Below are 6,000 nucleotides of genomic sequence, written 5' to 3'. Positions count from 1 at the left end.
ATGTCTCTTGGGTGAAGGGGATGACAGAATGATCATCTCCTCTACACTTGAAACCCAGATGTCCTTTAGAAGATGGAAAACCAAGTTTGAAGACACTCTTGTTAATCCCTCCCTCTGACCCCTTGGTAGGGGCATATTTTGTGCCTGTTTCTCCTCGTGCCTTCTCCTGTTTCTGTCTTATTCCCCTTTGTCACTTTAGTCGCCCTCCAGCTCCTGTATGCTGGAAGCCTGGCCATACAAGAAAGTGTCAACTACCGGAGATGGGTCCAAGCCAGTTGAGGGCCTCAGGAGGCAGGGTGATATCCCGGAAATCTGTTCTTAAGGACTCAGAATATGTTGGGAGACAATGATTCTGTTTCAAGAAAACCAAGGAAAGCCTGACGTACAAGTGCGGGCTCCACATCAGGAATGTTGTATTGCCTTCTGGACCCATCCCCACTTACGGTGGAGATGTGCAAGGAGCAGCTAGACGGCCATCTCTCAGGATTAATGTAGAGAGAATGTAGGCTCTGCATGGAAGGTTGGAATAAGTGACTTCAACATTCTCTAGCTCCCTATTGGTAGCTTTCCATCTTTGCATACGGTTTGCAGAAGCTGCAGTGAGTCTGACTGGGGCTGTGATTCACACCCACCGTCTCATCCCCTCCCCTTCCTTCCCCGTAGAGGTTACTGGGAAGGCTCTAGGTCCACACATGCCTTCTCCCTGTCCTTGGGAAGAGCGGGCATCCTCCTCCTCTGGGTTCTTGCAAGGTCCAGCCTATGAAAAGGAAATGAAAATTGGAGTTGCCAAGAAAGACAGTTACCATAATGTTAATATATGTTAACTATGTTAAAGAATAAACATACCCACCCTGGGCCCAGCCGATATATATACATGTGTGTGTACATACATATATATGAACATAGGTGAGCCGCCCACCCCCAGTTACTCAAGGCAGTGTGGACAGCGGCAGGCTTGATGGCAATGTTTTTAGTGCCTTTGGTCCCAGCACCTCCCAGGACATTCTCTTGGACACACATAATTAAGCGCCAGCCCCAGGACTTTTCTGGCAACTTCCACGGCCTGCCTGCCCATTCGAATATTGGCAGCAGTCCAGAGCGCTCACACAGCGCAGCAGCTGAGGAGAAATGAGGAGTACTGTGTCAAAGTCGTTTGGGGGTGGGGGGGAGGGCCAGTGCGGGGGCTCTCGGGATGATGTGAGAAACTCCAGGGGCAGGGGCTTCCCAGGCCAGTGCAGGTAGCACCCGAGAAATAGTGCTTTGGGGCTCTAACTGCAATTCTCACCCTCTGAGTGGCTGGGATTTCCCTGCAGAGTTTTGTCGCCTTCAGAACAACTGGCCTAAGAGGACTCCTGATAAAGAGTTTGGGACTAAAGAGAAATGAAAATCTGGGCACACGAAAGCATCCGCATAAGTGGGGATGGCAGCGGAAGCCTGCACCCGTGATGCAGGGCTCTGGGTGGGTTGTCCCATCGGCTGGCAGTATAGAGAGGAGCCTGCTGCAGTGACTGACCAGGAAGGTCTTCCTGGCCCACGTGGGCCCAGGAAGTGAGGCCCTCAAGTCTGCTCTGCAGCCGGGGTAGGGGGGGGAAGGGGGTGTGGGGCAGGTGCCATGTGCCGCAAGGCGATGGGATTCAAAGTCACTGCCTGTCACAGCCCTGCCTGAAGAGGGGAACAGGCTCTGCTTGCGTCGGGGGTCCCGTCCCATATCTTGCCCATTTCTGTATTACCTCCACCATATCTTCTCAGACCCCAAAAAGCTTATGGGATGGACCTTTTAAAAAAGAAACAAAAACAAACAACAAAACTGTAGACTTGTGCAGAGCAGAGAAACTGGCCTTCGAAGCAATACTATTAATATCACCCACTCCCGAATATTCCCCACACTGGCCTTCCTGGCCTCCTAAAGCCTGAAGGAAGCGAGCTCTTTCACTTGGTTTCAAAGTGTCAAGAGGTGTTTTTGAATAGAATATCCTGTAAGTCTTGAAAGGGTCCATAGGAAACACGGGAAGTGGGTAGATATCACAGCAAGGCCTACAGCCCACCCCCCCCCCCCAAAAAAATCAGGAGAATCGTCTCTCAGAAGACAAGTCGCCTGGCACCTGGGAGACTAATCACCCACGTTGAGCTAACAGACTCTGCAGGCTGGAGAACCGGAAGGAGGGGGACGTGGGAGAACGACCGCCCCCCCCCCCCAGTCTCTCTCTCCAGGAGCCACATCTGGTGAAGAGAAACTATCCAGAATGAGGAGAGCAGGTGTGGCTTAGGGGAAGTTTTCCAAACATCCCTGTAAGGATGAAGCCCACCCACGACCCTCCAACTGACCCCTGTTCTTAGCTGCTTTCAAGAGGATGGGACTCAGGAAACAAGAGAGGGAGACAGAAAAAGAGGAAGGTGAAGACACTACCTTGTCTTTTCCATTGGGCCCTGGTACCTAACCTAGCTGGCCTAACAGGTTTCCTAATAGGTAGGGAACTTTCTGACTTGCTCTAGTGATATTACTGACGTCCGTAACCTGAACTCTGACTCACCTTCTCACCTGAACTAGATGGGGCCGTTGATATTCAGGTACAGTCGTTAAAAGGCATCACTGTTGCTTGAGCTGGCTCCTAGTGCTTGAGCTGAGACATGGGGGACAGGCGAGCTTTGTAGGGGCTTTCCACAGCAGTTGACTCCTTGTCCCCTAGCCGAGGGGGAGGAAGAGTCCCTGATCCCCGGGAGTCAGTACCCTGTCCTTAAGAAACTCCTCCAAGTGACTCTGGAGAGAGATGAGGTACCCTGGCCCATCTGGAGCCCCAACTCCCTCCTCTGTGACATGGTCTTCATGTTTGGCTTAAGACATTTCTAGACTAGGAAGCGCCAATGAGAAGAATGAGGGATCTGTGGCTGAGCACGTGTTTATTTCCCTTCCCGGCCCCCGTCACCCCCTGGCGCCTGGGGTATGACCTTGGGCGCGACCTTGGGTGCCTCTCTAAAGTTGTCTGTCACCTTGGGAGCCCACCCTAGCAAACAGGACTTGAGCTTTCGTCGTGGTAAACAAGGGAGGCAGGCCAGCCGAAATCTTTATGGGTCTGACAGGCCAGGAACTATTGAAAGGCTCTTCGGTTTCTTTGAGAATTAGAACCCAAATAAAAGGAAAACAAATCTGAAAGGGGGAAACATACACTCTGAAGAAAAGGACTTGTCAGATTCTGAGTTGTGTAGTTTTTTCCACTGAATCAATGATATTCTTCCCTATAAACAACAGCGTAGAAGAGGATAGGAATATTTAATATTAAATATTGAGTACATAATTATTTAGCGAATTAATAATAAAATCATTAACTCTGTGTGTGTGTACCCAGCACATAGCTAAGAGCTTAGTATGTGGTAGCCCTGGAGTATTCTAGCTTTTTTTTCTTTTTTTTAATCTTCTTTCGTAAAAGGTCACCTCTTGCTTTGTTCTAATGGTCTTTGGGACAATTTCTGGGTCTCTTGTCAGAGAAAAGTCCCAGAATCCTGAACTGAAAGATCCAGAAAATGGCGGGGGGTGATGGGGGAAACATCACTGCCAAGCACTGCACGTTGCTTTTGTTTAATGAGGATTCCCATCGTACACCTTCATGCTCCCTTCATCTGCGGATTTTCTACGATAAACTTCCCCCCAGGAAGGAACATGGGACAGAACACCTGCTTGGCAAGTTCATTAGAGTGCCCAGTGTTTCTAGATGTTTTCCTCCCCTTCGACCGGTGGGAGCTGTTTGGGCCGAGGTCCGGCACCTGGCTTATTGCTGGGGCTTGGCGACTAGTTTAGGGCTGTGAACCCCTCCACCCGGATGCTGTCTTGAGGTGAAGCCCCACGACCGGAGTCAAGTGCGCCCTGCACACCTTTACGGCTGCCGAGGGATGCCATGAGCCATCCTGAGCATTTGGCGGGGGCTCAGGAAACCCCGTCCTCTGTCCCAGCAAGCCTTTTCTTCCTCTAGGAGAGCACAGCACAGGGGCAGCCAAAGAGATCCGGGGGCGGGGGGGGACAGTCTCCCAGAGCCAGCCCATCTCTCCCCATGCACCTCTGCCCCCTTCCTCCTAGAAGGCCCTTCCGAGTCCCTTCAGCTCAGGTCCCTTCAGGGTCTTCTATGACCTCAGGCCACCTCTTCTTGCTTTAGAATGTTGCTGAGATCATTTTTCCGAAAGCTCACTCCTGCTCAGGGCTGGCCCTCCCCAAAGCTAAAGGCTACCTGTAGTCTCCTGACAAGCCTCTGTGCCTCAGACAAGGTGGGGTAATCTAGGTGGGGGCCCCGTTATCTCCTATACTCATCGTCCAGTAGTTTGGGCTTACCTGTCCCGACCCTGCACCAGACACATTGAATATTGTCCCTGTGGGACCCTCGCCCTGGCAGGGAAGGAGGACCTCTGCCCCCACCTGCCCGTGGACGCTCGGCCGCCCTATGCTCTGGGGAGATCCTCTTGCCTTTTAGCTTCTGGAAGACATTTTTGCCTGGAACCCCTATCTTTTCTCCTTTGCCAGTTCTCATTATTCTGTCTCCATCTCCCAAGGATTCAGACTTTTGAGGAAATAAAAAAAGCCAGGGAAATTCTTGGCTATTTCTGCTTCTTCCCAGTCACATCCTTGTCTTGCTTGAATTGGGGCAGGGTGGACAGCCAGGCGTGGGCGGGTCTGGAGTCCGGTCCTGTCAGCTGCTTTGGCCATGAGTCTGACTGGATCTCTCTCTGTCCCCATGAGGTTCCCCCTCTTCTGCCCCCAGCCTTCCCTCCCTCCCTCAGGCAAGTAAATTCTGCTGGGCCCCCCCCTTCCCACGGCTGAAGGGGGAAGGATATAAAAAGTAGTTCAGCCGAGGGGTGTTCCTAGTCTCTAGTTTTAGGAAACCACCTCCCCTCCCTTCCTCAAAAAGAGATTGTCCAGGGGCGCCTGGGTGGCTCAGTGGGTTAAGCCGCTGCCTTCGGCTCAGGTCATGATCCCAGGGTCCTGGGATCGAGTCCCGCATCGGGCTCTCTGCTCAACAGGGAGCCTGCTTCCTCTCCTCTCTCTGCCTACTTGTGATCTCTCTCTGTCAAATAAATAAATAAAATCTAAAAAAAAAAAAAAAAAAAAAAAAAAAAAAAAAAAAAAAAAAAAAAAGAGATTGTCCAGTCTAAGGCCTGCTCAGATAGATACAAAATATTTCCAGAATAGGAATCTTCCTGCCTAAGCAACCAGATGATATAGGTCCAGACCAAGAAGAATTCTTTAGGACAGAAACAAAGTTCAGGTATGCAAGACATGGTGAAGCTCTTTAATTTTCTGTCAGTCAACCTAATTTCCCATTCAAGGAGTGCGGGAAGGACCCTGGGGCCCTGACCCCCCGACCCCACCCACCCATCCCACCCATGCCCCTGGCCTTTCTGGCGGGGCTGGCCCAGGGCTTCTCTGTTGAGGCTTATCCTGCTGTCTGTCCTTTCTTTTCAGGGGACTGCCCAAAGGTCTTCCTCTTCGGGGGACCCAGACTCTGTCCTCAACCTAGGGCAATCTCCTCTGACTCAGGGAAGACGCTTTCCCACCAGGTGCTCCAAGCTGCTGTGCTTTCTGTCCAATGAAATCCTCCTGTGGGCCTTGCTGTTGAATCAAATAGGCAGGAATCATCTTGGCAATTGTATTCCTCCCTTGGGGAAATGAAGCCAGAACCCAGGTCCTGCTTGACAGGAGACGGGAGGGAGGGAAAACAGAAAAGGAAGAGAAGCAACTGCAGAGCTCGTGTGCTTGAGTCCCGTGGCTATCAGAAGGAGTTACGATTCCTGTTGTAACGGGTGCCTGACAGAGCTTATCTTCTGTTCATCTTTTAAGTTTGGCTTAGAGTTTGTGAATGATTTGTCATCGTAAAGCTTTCCCACCCTAAGAGAAAATGTCCTGTAACAAAGTAATCCCAAGCGAGGATTGGTTTGTGGTATCCTCAGACTAATGGGTCTGTCTGAAATGTTATCACAAAGAACTATGCTTGGGAGCCAGCCACGCACCTCTGCCCC

The sequence above is a fragment of the Mustela nigripes genome, chromosome 13, assembly GCF_022355385.1.
Source record: "Mustela nigripes isolate SB6536 chromosome 13, MUSNIG.SB6536, whole genome shotgun sequence".
In the NCBI taxonomy this organism is placed as follows: Eukaryota; Metazoa; Chordata; class Mammalia; order Carnivora; family Mustelidae; genus Mustela; species Mustela nigripes.
This window is presented reverse-complemented; position numbering follows the sequence as displayed.